The sequence below is a fragment of the Cavia porcellus genome, unplaced genomic scaffold, assembly GCF_034190915.1.
Source record: "Cavia porcellus strain 051 isolate PalLab524CR breed Dunkin Hartley unplaced genomic scaffold, mCavPor4.1 scaffold_4, whole genome shotgun sequence".
Taxonomy (NCBI): Eukaryota; Metazoa; Chordata; class Mammalia; order Rodentia; family Caviidae; genus Cavia; species Cavia porcellus.
In genome coordinates this window covers 110302635-110320777 of record NW_026947487.1, presented here as the reverse complement: position 1 = coordinate 110320777, position 18143 = coordinate 110302635, and positions in this window count along the sequence as shown.

Genomic DNA, 18143 nt, shown 5'->3' with positions numbered 1-18143 from the left:
AATAGTACAGATGAGGCAGAGATGGTAAGCTATAATTTTTAACATAGATAACCTTGATACACTAACAAAAAAGAAACACAGGCAGAGTAGATTAGGAGGCAGGATCCATCGAGAGGCTCTGATTAGGAAATACACTCAACCTGAAAGAGGATTAATAAACTGCGAGTCAAAGATGAGAAAACAATGCTATATGTGGCAGAAAACCAGAGAGAAATAGGGACAACTTGCCCAGCAGCCACGGATAGGTTGGAAAGTTATGACACTTATGTGCAGTGTAGGACTATACAGCTGGAAGGAAGGAAAACCTTTGTGGCTTTAGTAAGTAAAGGAGTACAGCTCAAGATTAATCTCAGGTGTAAAAAGGTTCAGCAACACTTAGATAGACCCCCTAGTCTAAAAACTATAGGAGCTGGTGGGACCCAAAATATACAAAGCATCCTGAGAAGGGGAAAGGTGAGGAATTGCCTAAAAATGGAAGGCAGAGAACATTGTTATAAGTGTTTCAGAATTTAAAAGCCACAGTAGTCTTAGAACGCTCTATTTAAGAGTGATATTTTGTTCCGTTCTGTCTACTCATATGAAATTTCAGGGGATAGACAGCTAATCCAAAAATAACAGGTTATACTACGGTAATTATCCTTAATTTCCTATTAAATTAAACTGAAACCCTGTATTACTTACATTGTCTTACTATGGCTGATCTTATTTGAAGCTGGTTTGTTAGACTACTACTTTGGCTTGACTGATTTTATTCAAATTTGGTATGCTTGATAGTATCAAGTCTAAGAGTAGAGACAAATACTCTGAAGATGACAAGATGTAAAAGATATGCATTCTTTTGATTCATAATTGCTTTCAAGACCTACAATGTCTCCAAAGATGTGTTTTTATAAAAATAGGTATGTAATGCTATGCTCTATATAATGCCCGATGATATGGACAATTCTATTGAAAATAATAAGAGAAAGCATAATAACTACAGTACATTATCTACTATTGTGGTCTTATATGTCTTTTTGATTTTATGTTTTTCTAGGAATTTGTTTTGTTTTCTTGTTTTGATCTGTTTTTCCCTAAAATACAGAAAGGATAGATAGGTATGTAGAGATTCACACATGGGAAGAATTTTTTAAACCATTTACAAGAACAGATTATATAATGCAAGATGTAATGAACAGATACTCTGAAGAAGAGACACTAAAAATGCCAATTCTGCAGCATTATGGCATAAATTCTAGCAATACTATTATTCACTGTTCAGAGTGATATTAGTTTAGTCTCTTATGTTCAATTTCAGCATACATAAAGATAAAGATAGGTACTTCAAAGAGAATGAGAAACATTATGACAGTCATTATTGACTTCCCCAAAATCAGATCTTGAAGACCTAAAAAGTCTTCATCATCCTGTAATGATTTGATTAGTTCTATAATGTTCAGTATATATTCACTGTGTGTGAAGATGGGGACAACTATTTGGAAGAAACCTAGAGACAATAAGATAGACAGTGAAGATCTCCAGTGGACCTGCTTTCAAATCTGTCTTTCTTTAAATTGTTTCCTTATGAACTGTTTTGTTCTGTTTTGATGTTTAATCTTACCGTCTTTAAGATAAAAATAAGTGTGTAGGACTGATAACCATATTACTAAGTTTTTGTTGGATCACTGAGTAGAACTATTCGCAGTGTCATTATTTGAATGTCACTTAGTATGCTTTAATTTTGTGACTTGAACAACTATTTCTAAGATGACAATATGTAACTTATCAACTAGTGATTTCTTACTATTAATTTTTTCTGAAATTATGTATTATTTCTATACTTTTTTCTATTTTTTTCCTCTTTAAATAAAACAAGTATCAGAGGTATTCCCAGCCCTGTATTTGTCTTGGGATCCTGGCTTTCCTCTTTGACTGATTTAATGAATATTATTGAAGAAAACCAAGAACATGGAAGCTAGTAATTTTCTGTGCTTCATATAGGGCAATTTGCTTATGAATTATGTGAAAGAACTTAAAATGCAGTCTTTTTAATATGAAATAGAATGCAAAAGTAGAAACTGATAGAGGAGACAGAAGAAAGAAAACCCAAGAGAAGGGAAATGAGATGGGGGATAAAAAGAAGTGAAGAGACAATAAGAAGATGATTCACAAAATAGGCCACCACATCACTTAAACACACCCAAAAATAACGTCATGCTCCCAATTTAACAAGATAATATTCCAAGTTTCATTAACATTTATACAGAGTTCATCTAGTGCCTAATCTTGTGCTGGGTCTTCAGAAGAATTAACTGCCTGAGCCCTATCTACAGCCCTTGGAACTAGTTGCAGTTATCTTATCAGCAATATTTAATAAAATAAAGTAATCCTCATGATTGAAGAGGGTGTGGTTCTTTTGAAGTTGACTATCGAAAACAGAACAAATATTTTAGAAAGCATATCTGTAATAGGCACCCAGATACTTAATGATTGGCCCACTAATTTCCAGTTAAAACACCTCCCCAAAGGAGGCAGCCTTGTGTGTAATAAAGTTGCCATCATTTGAAAATGTTTAAGGTAACACAGCTTAACAGCCAACCAGAGTGCTATGCAGGCTTACAGAATATAGTAGTGCTTAACAATGCTAACAGCTTGTAAAAAATATGTGCAGTGTAATAATTGAGAAAATGGCAATATATAGAATTACAGAAAAAAGACAAAGAAGAAATACAGCAGGATATTTTTTCTAGATAATGGAATATGCTGAAACGGATGCCGTTCAGAATTTCCAAAGTTCCTACACTTACACACTGAAAAAATAGGTGCTTGCCTTTCTGCCTCCCATTAGTCATGTAAGCCTTCCCTCCTCCCTTCCCATATAGATTCTGACCTCATGACTTTCTTTAGCCAACAAGGCAGTGGAATATCGCGTGCAGGCAGAGGTTTGAGAAAGGTTAGTGCATTCGCCCTCCTTAGTCATCTGGATACCACTGTGGGAACATTCCATGGTATGGGTATGTGAAAGAAATGCAGAGAATTCATTCATATCCTTTGAGATTATGCCAGATCTTCTAACTTCCAGCCAACAGCCAGAGACTCCAATACATGAACTAACCAGGCAAGTCTACCCTGGATCAGTGGAACTCCCTGCTCACCTGAGTCACCTGAAGATGGCTAAAGGGTTGCTGTAGAGGCCACTAAGATTTCGAATCCATTTGTTATGCGCCAAGAGCCAGCATATGTAAGAAGTAATTTGTATTTCAGAACTTTACTGAACAGCCACTCTAGGTTGTAAAATGTTAATAAGTAAAGAATCATGTAAGATTTCCATTATTATTTGTACTAAAATTCTTCCAGTGTATGTCCTAATGGTTACTGGCTTTATGACTTGCATAGGTATAACTGGATATCCCTGGTCTTCTTCTAGCCACTATATTTCAGATTAGATATTTCTCAAGGCCCTCTCAGCCTTCTCTGATAACTTGGCCTCTACCTGCAAACTTCATGAATTTTCTTGCTCACCAAATCCTTCACATGCAAGAGGAGACCTGAATCCACTCAGCTTTGCCCTACTGCCTACTGCAATTATAAGCCGACTATTTGTTTTCCATCTTAGGAGGACTGAGATGGGCTACAGGTCCTCTGGCTGGATGCTCTAGGCCTGAATTATTACCCCGTGACCCACTGTCACACTCCGCTGAGCTGATATCTGCATTTCCGGTGGATCTGGAGGCTTGACTGACATTTACTTTGACCCCATTATTGCTCCTGCCCATCTGTCTACCTTTCCCAAACCTCACTGGTCCCCAGACTCTCAGTCCCCAGCCTTTCTCGTGATGGTCCCCTCAGGACCCTAACTCCAGCTGCCAGCTCTCCTCCTTTACTTTCGTATGACTTCTCCAGTCCTGGGCAGCCACTCATGCTAACACTGCACACGGTACTACAATGCACCACACACTGAGGAGGTGGTCATGTGCTAGTGTGTTATATTCTGAATAATAAGGTGAATTTTAAATATTTCCCAATTTACAAAACAAACATCAGAAAGACCAATTTAGTAATTTAAAAAGTATAGAAGCTTAAAATTTGGAAGCGATGTGTCAGTAATGCTCAAATCAAAGAATTTTATGAAATGTTACTTTTGTGTCTTGTTCTGTTTCCTATCATTCCCACTCAATTGGTGTGTGTGTGTGTGTGTGTGTGTGTGTGTGTGTGTGTGTGTGTGTGTGTGTTTGTGTGTGTGTGCATGTGGGCACCTTTATTTTGATGCAGGACAGATAACTAATTATCATACGTCTTTCTGCAGAACCAAAGCTCCCTGGCCCTGGGGGAAGACAGGTGTGTCGGTTAGCGAGGGTCGCTGATAGAAGTGGCAGCAGTGTCAGGCATGCATCATAAAGGTTGCTCAGCTATGACAATAATTAATAATTGTCCAGTTATGAGAAGAGAGGATGGGGTCAGCAAGCTCACCCAGCTCTGATTTAGAAAGCACACAGATGTTTCTTCATGAGGAGGCTCTGCCACCCGAGGTGTCACAGCTGTGGTGCACTAAGTCTGGCTTTGGCTTATTAGTACATGCTGTAATGCGGAATGGTGAGGTTCATTTGGGGAAATTGGTACACGCATTTCAAGTATCTTGTTCATTTTCCATGCAGTTTCTCTGCTTTTCTTTTCTCCGCCTGTTTATTTTTGAAATTTGTCTAACTTTCATACAGTGCCTTTGAGGGAAAATTGGCCCAAGTCAAATTTTAATGCTGCAAAACAGGTCTCTTAGACTCTCTGGGTGTAAGAATGCATAAACCTTATAATGACCTTTCCAAAATGGAACTGAATAACAATCATCTTTTTTTGTTCCCAAAAAGCAGAGAATTTCAAATGGGCCAGTTTTCTCCCTTCACATCAGTTAGCTCAAGTGAATGTGAAGGTGTGTGTGTGTGTGTGTGTGTGTGTGTGTGTAAAAGAATCCTAAACCAAACTGATTGGTGAGAGTGCAGTCTGGACTCCTCACCCAGGATGCTGGTCACTTAGGCACAGATGACCGCGGATTTTGTGCTCTGTGTGTTCCCAGTGCCTTGGAGAAATGTCAGAACGGATCTCACTCCCCACAACTCCAGCTTCTAGGGTTAACATAACATCCAGCTGGCACACCACAGGGTCTCCAAAATTGATTATTAAATTATACAAGACTGTTTAAATGTATAATTTAACACTCAGCTTAGATGGTCAAATGTATGAACTAAAATGTGTGCAAATGTGTCTACGGGACAAAGCATAGTAATTCTCCAAATGCGGTCTCCAGCAAACAGCATTAAAGTTACCTGAGAACTTGTGTGAAAGACACTTTTTGTCTCAGCACCCACAGAACCTGAAGCACTGGGAATTTAATTTTTACGGGGAGAGGGAGCTGAATATGTATCAACTCTTTGTGGTGCACATTCCATTGTGAGACCCCTTATCTGATTATTACTTTTTCTTGGTTTGTTTTGTAACTGGGGACTAAACCTAAGACTGTGCTCTAACTTCCTGTCTTCCGGTTAAAGCCTCCCAGAGTGCTGGGGTTATAGGTGCGCATCACCATGACTGGCAACTTGTGTGGTTTGTTTTGTTTTTGTTGTCGTTGTTTGTTGTTTGTCTGTTAGTTTTTCTTTCAGTTTCCATTTTTTTTATTAGTATCTGTTTGCATTGCATAATAATCACATTTGTTGTGGGGACTTGGTATACGCACATGACCCATCTCAGTTCTATTTTTATTCCTCTCCTCTCTCCTGCTTCTACTGAACCCCTTCCTGTTTGAGAAAAGTCTATCTCCTTGATTCCTACTATCTGTCTTTTACTTTGCTCTTCATTTATAGTTTGAGTTTCTTATGTAAGAAAAACCATTGATATTTAAGCTTGACTGCCTTATTTATTTCACTTAACATTAGGGTCTCAAAAAGTGTCTACCTTCCTGTATGTGACTCAAGTCTACTCCTCTCTATGAGACAGTACTACTCCACTGTGTACTAGTACCACATTTCCTTTATCTGTGTATCTGTTGAAGGACATGTAGGTCACTTCCAAGGTTTAGCTCTTATGAATTGTGCTGCTATTAACACGGGTAAGCATGAGCACTGAAATATGGTGTCTTTAATGCTTGGGGGAAGGTATTTGGAATGGAAATAACTGAGTTAGATAGAATTCTATGTTAGCTTTTGAGGCATTTCTATACTAATTTCCACACTTATTATACTAGTTAACAGCCCTACCAACGATTGAGACAGGTTCCCTCTTCATCACAGCTTCCCTAACACTGGCCATATTTGATTCTTTCAGTGATGAGATGGAATCTCAATATTGTTTCATTTGCGTTTCTCTAAGGCCAGTGATTCTGAACAGTTTTCATGTATTCACTAGACATTTGTACTTCTTATGAAAAGTGTATATTTCAGGTGTCCTTTTCTTTGGTTGGGTATTTTAGCTTTTTTGGGGGGTCTAACTTTGTTCAGCTTGTTGTATATTCAGGGTATGATTTCTCTGTCTGAGGTGTAGCTGGTAGACTTCTTCCTACTCTCTAAGTTGTGTCTTTACCCCACTGGCTGATTCCTTTGCTGCACAGAAGCTTTTCAATTTGATAATGTGATTCCATCTATTGATTCTTGCACTATTTCTTGTGTTATTGGGGTTCTGGTCAGAAAGTCATTGTGTATCCCTAATGTCTTTAAGATTTTTACATACTTTTATTTTTGAGCAGATAGTGTTTAACATTTAGATCTTTGATCTATTTTAATTTAGCACGTGATAAGATATATGGGTGTGAATTCAATCTCTCACATGTAGATAGCAAAATTTTCCAGCACCATTTATTAAATAAACCATCCTTCATTCAATTTGTGTTTTTGGCCTTTTTGTCAAAGATCAAATAGTTGAAACTTTTTGGAGTTGTTATATCCTGTGTTCTGTTTTATTGATCCACGTGTCTGTTTTTGTACTAGAAAGAGGCTATTTTTATTCCTATAGTTTTGTAGGAAATTCAACTCTGGAATTATGATGCCACCTGCTTTGCTTTTGTTATCCAGATTGCTTTTGTTATTTTCAGTCTTTTCTGGTTACATATGAATTTTAGGAGTGTCTTGTTTGAATTTTGTGAAGAATGCTGTTAATACATTTTTGGGGATTGCATTGAACCTATATATCAGTTTTGTAAAGTGTGGCTATTTTGATTATATTGGTTTTGACTATTCAGAATCAGGAGATATCTTTCCATTTTTTGGTGTCCTCTTTGATCTCCTTTTTTGGAGTACTGTAGTTTTTATTGTAGAGGTGTTTCATTTTCATGGTTAGGCTATTTCTTAAGTATAATATTTAATTTTTCTTGATGCTATTGAGAATGGTATTGTTTTCTTAGTTTCTTTTTCAGTGAGTTCCTTATTCATGTACTGGATTGCTATTGATGTTTGTGTGTTAATTTTATATTTTGCTACACTGCTGGATTTGGTTATTTATTCTGGGAATCTTAGTGGAATTCTTTGCAGAAAATTTTTTGTCACCATTTGGTTTCTTCCTTTCCTATACATGTCTCTTTTCTTTCTCTTGACTGATTTTTCTAGTTAATGGTTTTGTTTTGTTATGCTATGTTTTGCTTTGTTTTGTTGTGTAACAGGGTCTTGTGAGGGAGTTGAGACTGATCTTGGACTATGTGTAGCCTAGGATGGCCTTAAACTCGTGATGATCCTTCTGCTTCAGCCTCCTGACTGCTGGGATTACAGACGAGTGCCACAGTGCCTGGATATAGGTAATGATGTGAGGACTATGTTAGACTGTAGGGATCGTAGTGCTCATCCTTGTCTTGTTATTTTACTTGGAACGTTTTCAGGTTTTTCTAATTTAATATGATGTTGGCAGTATGTTTGTTATAAATGACTTTTATCAGATTGAGATATGGTCCTTCTATTCTATTTTCTTTAGTTTTTATCATGAATGGGTATTAGATTTTGTCAAAGGTCTTTGTTAGTGCGTATTTAAATGATCATGTGTGTTTTATCCTTGCTTCTTTTTATGCAACATATTCCACTTGTTGAATTGCAGATGTTGAATCAATTTTTTGCATCTTTGGGATGAAGCCTTCCTGGTCATGATGCGTGTGATCTTTCTGAGGATTTGTTGCAGTATGTTTGCCACAATTTTGTTGAGGATTTTTGCATATATATTCATCAAAGAGAATGGTCCTTAGCTCTCTTTTTGTTTGGATTACTGTCTGGTTTTGGAATCAGGGTAATTCTAGCTTCCAGAAATGATTTTGGGAAGACTTCTTTCTCTTAATTTCATTAAAAAGTTTGAGTGGTGCTAGTATTAGATCTTTCCTGAAGTTTTTGTAGAAATTTACAATGAATCCATCAGGTCATAAGCATTTCTTATCAGATAGATTTTTTAAACTGTTTCAAGTTCACCAATGAGTATTGGATTGTAATTTTAATATTCATTTTAACACCTTATCCTGCATACATTTAGTTGCTCATTAATGGCCTTTTTAATCCATTACAATGTAAGCTCTACAAGAAGAGGGACATGTCCTTTTTTTGCCTTTTGTAGCAAGAAAAAAACAGTGTGATGAGGACATAAATATATGTTGCACGAATCCAAGGAGTAAGTGAATTAATTAAGGCATTCATGAATGAAGTTTTGTTAGGTAGGAGGTCTCTTCCTGCCTCCAGTCAGCAGTCAGTGCAGGAGTCCAGACAGAAGTCTGTGCTCATTCTGTTTGCTTCAGTGTACTTCCATGTCTGCTCCTGGCTCTGTTATCACACTGCCACCCTCAGCCACCTGCAGCTTTAACCCTGGGATTTGTCTCCATCCTCTCCTTCTGACGTGCTGTGACACTCCGCTCACAGTGTCCCATCACGAGGACTGTTTCTGAAATGTTTGTGTAGCATCTCATGTGTATTCCCACTGCCACAAATGATTTTCACTTACTCTATTTATCTTTTGCTCTACTCTCTGCCTCATTTAACAGAATGCATTTGTTATGTTAAATGTCAATTAACTAAATAAAAGTTACAATGACTTATCAAAAACATTGGCTTTCAAATACTTAGATTTTTTTCCAATAAGTGGTAAGTTATTTCCTCCATAATTTGCTAAGTGTAGCAGTAAATTTTACGCCAGTGAAAATAGAAAAGAAAATAAAATGAATCATAGATTTCTTAATTAGACAATAAAAGGAAGCATTCCATTTTAAAAGTAAGGAGAAAGTTCTTCCAATGCTAAATTAATGAGTTACAAAAATCTTGGTGTGAGAATGATTAAATTATATAACTGATCCAGACCATGTTTTGTACAAAAGGTCTAGTGAAAACAGTCTAAAGCATGTCCCTTTTTTTGCTTGCTTAAGAAACCAACCTCACTGAAGACTTCTGCAGCATTTGGTTAGTATAGATAGGAAAATGGGTTTGGATAAACACATATGCTTGTACAACATATTTGGAAAAATACACAGAAAGGCAAAATAATCATGTTGAAATTATAAATCTTATGCAAGTATTAATTTTGTACGATAAATGTTATGAGTTAATACATCCACCCCCAGAATTCTCATTTATCCAGACTTCAGAATGTGACCTTATTTGGAAATAGGGTCCTTAAAATTATAGTTAGGATGAAGTCACGCTAAAGCAGGTGGACCCTAAGTCTAACATGAAAGCTGTCTTCAATGGAAGAGGGAAATTTGGACACACACAAGGGACACTGTGCGAACACGGAAGCAGAGATCAGAGTGACACAGCTACAAGCCAAAGAATAACAAAGACACGAACACCCAACAACAAGAAACTAGAGGAGAAAAAGACATGGAGCGGACTGTCCCTTAGAACTCCGCGGGATACCTGCCCCAGCCTAGGTTCGGCCTTCACACTGAGAGACAATGCATGGCTGAGGCTTCAGGCCTCACAGTTTGTGATAATTTATTATGGGAGCCATCGAAAATGGGTACAGCAACAAAGCAGAAAATGGAGAAGACACAAAAAGAGCCAGCTCCCCCTTTTCCGTGTTCCGAGGGGTGCACACCCTTTACTGTTCTAGTTACTCTACTCATTCCACAGTGTCCTGAAGCACATTTTGGGCAACTGAGTAAGAAGGAAACACAGCGCCCAGCCTTCCCTCTGCATTTCCTGCGTCCTTTTGCATATTCTACTGGTTATATTTTACCTTTGTAGCTGACAATATTTCAAAGTTGACATGATCACTTTATTTTCCAACCAAGTTTTTGTTCTGTGGTTCATCTAGCGACAGATTCTAAGCATTACCAGTCTATAAACATTGTGTATGCTATTAAGTCTAGGCACATGTTATCCAAGACATGCTAATTACAGTGTTTGCATTTATTTTTGTTCTCAAAGTATCTAGTTTCTGACTCATGCACCACTCACAGAAGAGTTTGCCTGAGACCAAGATCAAAGAAATTTGGTTTTTCATTTCATTGGCTTTTAAAAATCATAATAAATTTTTGACATTATATTTGAAAAATATTGTACTTATCTTCTTTTCCAGAAATTCTTATTTTTTTTTTCTTAAGAGAAACCAACCCCTGCCTTGTTTACAGAAGCACTGAGAGTCTCCATCTTTCTCTCCTATCTATTGAAATGAGCACATCCACTGTTCCTAAACTCACTTTATTACTCCTTTTGCTTTCTGAACTAGAGCTAATCTTTTTATAACATGTATCTGTGTCCATTTTTCTGCAGTTTTCTTAGGATGAGCAGAGAGAGGTTATGTGCATCTGAAAATCTTTATTTCATCACACTTACTGCTTTATTTACTGACTATTGAATTTCATGATGAGAAGTTTTGATAGAAACATTAAATACCTTTGTTGACTTCTACCAGTCAGTGGTGATGGTGGGGATTCTATTGCCAATCAGTCCTGTTTCCTGGTGGGTGCTTTCTTTAACCATATCAATCTTTTAGCAACTTCTCGTACTCTTTGAAATGTCACAAAACTGTGTCAGTGCATAGTTTTCTCACCACACTTAACAGACCTTTTCAATCTGAATCTCCATATCTCTTTTCACTCATAAATTTTCCTATGTTAATTTTTTATAAAGAATTTTATTTAAAGAGAAAAAAAGCAAAACAGAAAAAAGGGTAGAAGTAATACAGAATTTAAAAAAGGCAGGTAGTAAAAAATTACTAGTTGATAGATTACATATTGTCATCCCAGAAGTAGCTGTTCAAGTGCAAATTTAAAGAATACAAAGTAGACATTCAGACAGTGGGACTGCAAACAGTTCTGTTCAATGACCCAACAAAAACTTAGCAATATGGTTATCTGTTTTACACACTTAAGGTAGGAAAATGTAGTCAGTTAACAAGAATAGACATAGTATATGAAGTAAAATCAAAATATAAGGTGATAAACAATGGCTACTATAATGCCTCTTGCTATCTTCAAAAGAATTGCCCATACCTTAAAGAGGGTAAGATTAAGCATACCAAAACAGAACAAAACAGATCATAAGGAAACAATTTTAAGAAACATTGATTTCAAAGCAAGTCCACTGGAGATCATCAATGTCTATCTTATTGTCTCTAGTTTTCTTCCAAATAGTTGTCCCCATCTTTGCACACATGGAACATTATAGAACTAATCTGATCATAACAGAGTGATGAAGGCTTTTTAGGTCTTCAAGACCTGACATTGGGGAAGTTAATAGTGACTGCCATAATGTCCCTCATTCTCTTCATAGTAGCTGTCCTTATCTTGACGTACGCTGAAATTGAATTTAAGAGACTAGACTAATATCACTTTGAACAGTGAATAATAGTTTTGCTAGCTTTTTTATCATAATGTTACAGAATTAGCACTGGGTTTCTTAGTGTCTCTTCTTCAGAGTATCTGTTCGTTACATTGTGCATTATATCCTATAAACTGTATAGAAATTCTCCCCATGTGTGAATCTCTATATGTATATCTATCTTTTCTGTATTATAGGGAAAAACAGATCATAACAAGACAAAAACACAAATTCTTAGAAAAACATTGAATGAAAAAGACATAAAACCACAATATTAGGTGATCTACAGTAGTTACTATGTTTTCTCTTGTTATTTTCAATAGAGTTGTCCACATCATCAGACATATAATAACTGAACATAGAATTACATAAGTATGTTAATAAAAACACAACTTTGGAGATATTGTAGGACTTTAAAAGCAGTAAATAATCAAACCAAGATGGGTATGTTATTACATCTTATCATCTTCAGAGTTGTTGCCTCTACTCTTAGACTCGATATTATCAAGCATACCAAATTCAAATAAAATCAGTCAAGGCAAACCAGCAGTTTAACAAACCAGCTTCAAATAGGATCAATCATAGTAAGACAATGTAAGTATGGGCTTCAGTTTAAGTTAACAGGAAATTAAGGATAGTTCCCGGGATAAACTTGATATTTTGAGGATAGCTATCTGAGTCCTCAAATCTAGTATGAGTAGACTGACCTGAACAAAATAAAATCAAACTAAGCGGAGCGATAAGATTACTGTGACTTTTAAATTTTGATACACTATTAACAATGTCCTCTGCCTTCCTTTTTTAGGCGGTTCCTCATCATACCCTTTCTCAAGATGTGTCATGGTTTATGTTTGTGTCCCCCAGGCCTCATGAGTTTGCATTATTCATTTGTGATGGTTCATTGTATAGTGCTTGGATTGATGGTGTCAGTGCTCCACCCACATAGGGGTGGAGCCAGGATGTAATGTAATGGCAGGAAGAAGGTGTGTCTTTCTCTTTGCTGCTGGCAGCCGCCATGAACTGCAGCCCCCCCCATGCCCACCTGTCTTAGAGTCAACTGAGTGTGGACTGAAACCTCCAAAAACTGTAAGAAATAAACCTTTCCTTTCCCAACTTTGGGCTTCAGGTATTTTGTCTCAGCGAAGAGCATAAAGTAACTAAGACAAGATGCTTTGTATATTTTGGGTCCCACTAACTCCTTTAGTTTTTAGATTAAGAGGGCAACCCCTTATCTATCTGAGTGGTGCTGAACATTTTTACCCCTGAGCCTGATCTTGAGCTGTACTCCTTTACTTACTAAGGCCACAAGATTTTCCTTCCTTCTAGCTTTGTATTTCTACACTGCACAAAAGTGTCATAACTTTCCAACCTCTCTGCGGCTGCTGGACGAGTTGTCCCTATTTCTCTCTGATTCCCTGTCACTTAGAGCTTCGTTTTCTCATCTTTGATGTTCTGTTTATTAACCTTCTTTCAGGCTGAGTACATTTCCTATTCAGAGCATCTCGATAGATCCTGCCTCCTAATCTACTCTGCCTGTGCTTCTTTTTGTTATTGTATGTAGGCTATCTATGTTAAAAATTATATCCCAGCTTCTCTGCCTCAACTCTGCTATTCTATTTTTCTGCTATCTTTTGTCCGTTTTTCTCCTTCATTCCACTGTCCTCCTTCGTCATTAAGATCTCTCTGCCACTGTTGCTGGGATCCTGGTATTTTTTTTTTTTCTCTCTCTCTCCTATGTTAATTTTATAACCTTCACTTCCTCACTGTCTTCAATCTATATTTCTAGAACTCCAACTAGTGGGAATATATACTATTTGAGATGATTTCTATTTCTCTTGCATTTTTCTCCACGTTATCTTTACTCTATTTTTTATTTTCTCTTGTTAGTTGTCCTCTGCTTTCTAAAGAATTTTTCAGTTGACATTTGTTCATTTCCTTTCTTATTCAGATGAAAAGTTTAATTTACAAAATTATTTTGCCTTACAATGATCATTTTTTTCAAAGAATTTCCTTTTATTTTATACATGTAATACTTTTTCAAACATTTCACAGATTAGATTTTTTATAGGATGCTACTATTTTCTGAATTTAACTTAGTTTTCTAATTTATCTTGGTCTTTCTTTTTCATTTTGAACATTTTATCTAAAACCTGGTTGTTGTTTATACTCCAACAATCAGTTAAAAGTTGCATCTCATTTTGTTTGTTCTTGCAAGTTCATTTACTCTTTATTTCTTTTTTTTTTTGATCATTTTCATTTTTATTGGTACCAGGGATCGAACTCACGACTGCCTGCTTGCAAGGCAGGCACTTATGCCACTGAGCTAAATCCCCAGCCCCTACTCTTTATTTCTTTGTAAATCATTTTATTCACCAACATTAAAGCCCTTTGAAAAATTATGTTACAATTATTACAGGTTTAAAGGGGATTTGTAGTGACTGAGTATCAGATGTGATTTAAATATGTGACAACAGCAGAATCTCTTATTTTCCTGTTGATGGTTGTTTTTTGTGTGTTGTAATGCCCTAGTGTCTTATTTTTCTAGTGACTACAGTGCTGCAGGCGTTCTATTTAATTGTGACAACTTTCCAAAGTCGTCACTAATAATTCTTTAACACCCTCAAACTGTGCACTACAGGCACCTGCTACTACTTGCTAGCAGATGCTTTGTGGAAAGTGCTCTGTGCTCCTGTGAGCTTTGGAAAGAGTTGCATGCTGGACACAGCTCTTGGGGTCTGTTGCTCTGTAATGGCTCTGAGAAGGGCTGCTATAAAGAGCCTCGTGACATTTGCTGGATCCAATATTTTTAGACATTTTTTAACAAAGGGACTTTTTTCTCCCAGGATGCTTTAATGTTTTTAATTTTAGTTTTATTTGTGTGTGGTTGCAATGCATAATAACATTTTTTTTTTTGGTTACAGTGTGTCTAGTATCTTGATAATTTTCAGTCCTTTTACTCACCTCTTTAATCTCCCTAGTTCCTCTATCTGATGGCCTCCCTGATCTCAAAAAAGCCTACCTCCCTGTTCCTACCATCACTCCAATATTTTACACTTAATTTGTAATTTGGGGTAGCCTAGAGGTCCATTAACAGAAAAAAACAAAAATATGAAAAAAGAAAATGTCATATATGCACATGTATATATAGAGTGAGAAACAGGAAGAGAGGGAAAGATAGAGCGATTTTACTCTGCCATAAAGAGTGAAGATCTGTCATTTGCAGGAAAATGAATTGAACTCGGGATCATAATGTTAAATGAAATGTCAGACACAGAAAGTTAAATATCCTGTGGTTTTTCTTATATGAAAAACAAAAATCCCAGAGTATTTAAAATTATTTTCCATGGTATATCCATTTGGGCTATGTGGTTTCCACATCATCAGTCTAGCCACATACTATGGGATGCTACTGAAAATTACAGCTAATTTGAGACTTTTAAGGCCATATGTGCCTGATAGTTCACTTCTGGTGCTCACTAAAGATGAATTACTTAAGAATACATGGAACATACACGACAAGCAGGTAGACGAATAAGGTTCCTAGAATCTGGGATATGAATCAATGTGATGTAATTCAAATTAAGATTTTCCAAAGTTATTGTTCCAACTCCTTTACTGTATGCATTAGCAATACTCTGTTACAGGTTGAATTAAGAGAAACATTCCTAAAGAATTGCCTGAATTGGATCCCTGTCTTACTGATTATGTTAAGTATTTATATACCAGGTGTGCTGCTGGCCAGCCCAGCCTTCTTTCATTCCCATTAAGAACTCTGACTCATGTGGTTCCTAGACAGCTGCCCACCCCACCCCAAAGCAGAGAACCATGACCTGTCTTTAGTCATATTTAGAAATGCAAGTTATTAAGTCTTTGGATAAAATGGACTTGTTTTCTCCTAATTTATACAATAAGGCTCATATATTTCCAGCAATCCTGTGTATAATTGCTTTTCTGGGGGTTTTAAAAACAAATTTACTAAGTAAAATTGAGGTGCACTAAACTGCACATACTTGAAGTGCACAACTTGATAACTCTGAGTTACAACCAAGACAAGATCATCATTATTAAGACATGACCATGTCTGTCTCCCTGTGTTTCTGTGTCCCTTTTAATTCCTTCCTACACTCTCCTATCTCAGCTCCTCATTTTTTTTGTTCTCAGTAAATCCCGATTTGATCTCTCTAACTACATTTTGAATTTTATACAGCTTTATAGAAATGGAATCACTGTGTGTTCTACTTTTGGTTTGTGCATGTATAGGCTCTGGCTTCTGCTCAGATCAATTATTTTCAGATTCATTATGTTGTGTGCATCATAGTTCATTGCTTCTATTGCTGAATAGAATGGCATAGGATTAATATGTTATATTTGCTTATCCACTGACCAGGCGATTAACATTTGGCTGGTTGTAGTATTTTCACCATTTCCAATAAAGCTACTGTGGTATGAATATTCATGTAAAATACTTTATGGAAATAAATCTTTAGTTCTGCTGAGTAAATATATAAAAGTAAAGTGCATATGTTATAGGTAGTTTCATAGTTTTAAAGAAGTTTCCAATTTTCCAAAGTGACTACATAATTTTACACTAGCAGCAGTAACACAAGAGATCTGCATTTGCTCCACATTCTCACCAAAACTTAGCATGACTGATCTTTTTAATTCTAGAAATTTTAATTTATGTATGGTTCCCTCTAGTGGCTTTAATTTGCATTTTCTTGATGGTTGACACCTATGTTCTCTTCCTAATTACACAATTTGATGTTATTATAAATGGTATCATTTTATTTTTAATTTCAATTTCTAATTGTTAGTTCCTAATGCATAGAAATGTAATTCATTTTGTATACTGATATTGTACCAACTTTACTAAGTTTACTAAGAGTTTCTGGAGATATTTTGCAGGCTGTGCTTTTGCAAATAATTTCTGCTGTTCTACACTTGGTGTAGTGTTCTATAAATAACTATTAGGTTGTTTGGTTTTTCAAGTCTTTTACTTACTTAGTAGTTACTGTATACTTTTTCTATTTTTGTTGAGTGAGGAGTGTTTAAATATTTGACTATAACTGTGAGTTTGTCTAGTTCCCTTGCAGTTCTATTAGTTTTATCTCCGTGTAATTTGAAGCTGTGTTGTTAGTGAGCATAGACTTAGGGTTCTGGGCTCCTGGTGTAATTTTCATTATTACTGCAGGATTGTTATGAAATGGCCCTGTCTTCTCTAAAATTGACTTTGCCTGATTTAATTTCTAAACATTTATTTTTAAATTATTTTTTTGTCCTGTCAGTTTGTCTTCAGTGGGATGTTTGGACAGCTTCTATTTAACATGATTATTTTGTGGTTGAGTTTAAACCTACTTTTCATCTTATTTTTGGTCTCATCTGGTAATTGCTTATTTCTTTTGTACTTTTCATGACTTTATTCTTGTTGCTGTGGCATTTTCTTCCCTTTCTCCCTTCACTTCCTTTTCCTTCTGTCTTCTTTCCTTCCTTTCTTTCTTCCTCTAAACCCAGGCCCTTTGAACTGAGCTACTTTCCCAGTTTCTTTTCATTTGAGGCAGGTTGCTGCTAAATTACCAAGGCTACAGTTCGACTTGTGATCCCTCTGCCTTAGCTGCAAGAGTGCTGAGATAATATGCTATCTCCATTGTTGGTTTATTAGTTATTAGTTATTGTTTTGTTATTTTAGGGGCTTCTTATTGTGAAAATATGTACCTTTAAAAGATCTTAATCTCGACAAGTGATAAATATATATATATATATATATATATATATATATATATACACTTTTTGCATATAGTATAGGCATATTTGTGCTAGACCTGTTTAGATCAGTTTAGAGAAAATGAAACTCAGACAAGTAAGGTGATTTGGTCAGAAGGGCTGGAGAGTCGTGAAAGAGGAATTCTAGTCTTCTAACTTTATAAAGAACTAGTGCTTTATACACAGTGTCACACTAGTGCAAGTTTCAATATATTATCTTTGGAGTCAGTGGATGCACACAATTACTATACTACACTTAGAACTACCAATGGGGAAACAGTTGAAATTACTGTTGTTGTTATTTGGGAAAATATGAAAGTGAAGTAACCCACAGAAAAGTCCTGAAACACCTCTGAGACCTCTTAGGCATCACGGGTGAGGGTCACTCAGGTTAACAGCCGGAGATGAATCCACGAGCCAGCATTTCAGTGGAGCCCCTGGAGCACAATTTGGGTTCCTTTGGCTCCTCACATTAGTCACTCTAGGAGAGCAATTCACATCCCATAAATCATAATCATGCTGTGATGCACAGGATTGTCTGAAATTTATGCATCTTATTCTATGTGCCAGAATTTAAAGAGCCTTTAAGACTGTCTTGTGATAGGCTTGTCTGTCTGCTCTTGGCTGTGTAAAACTTGA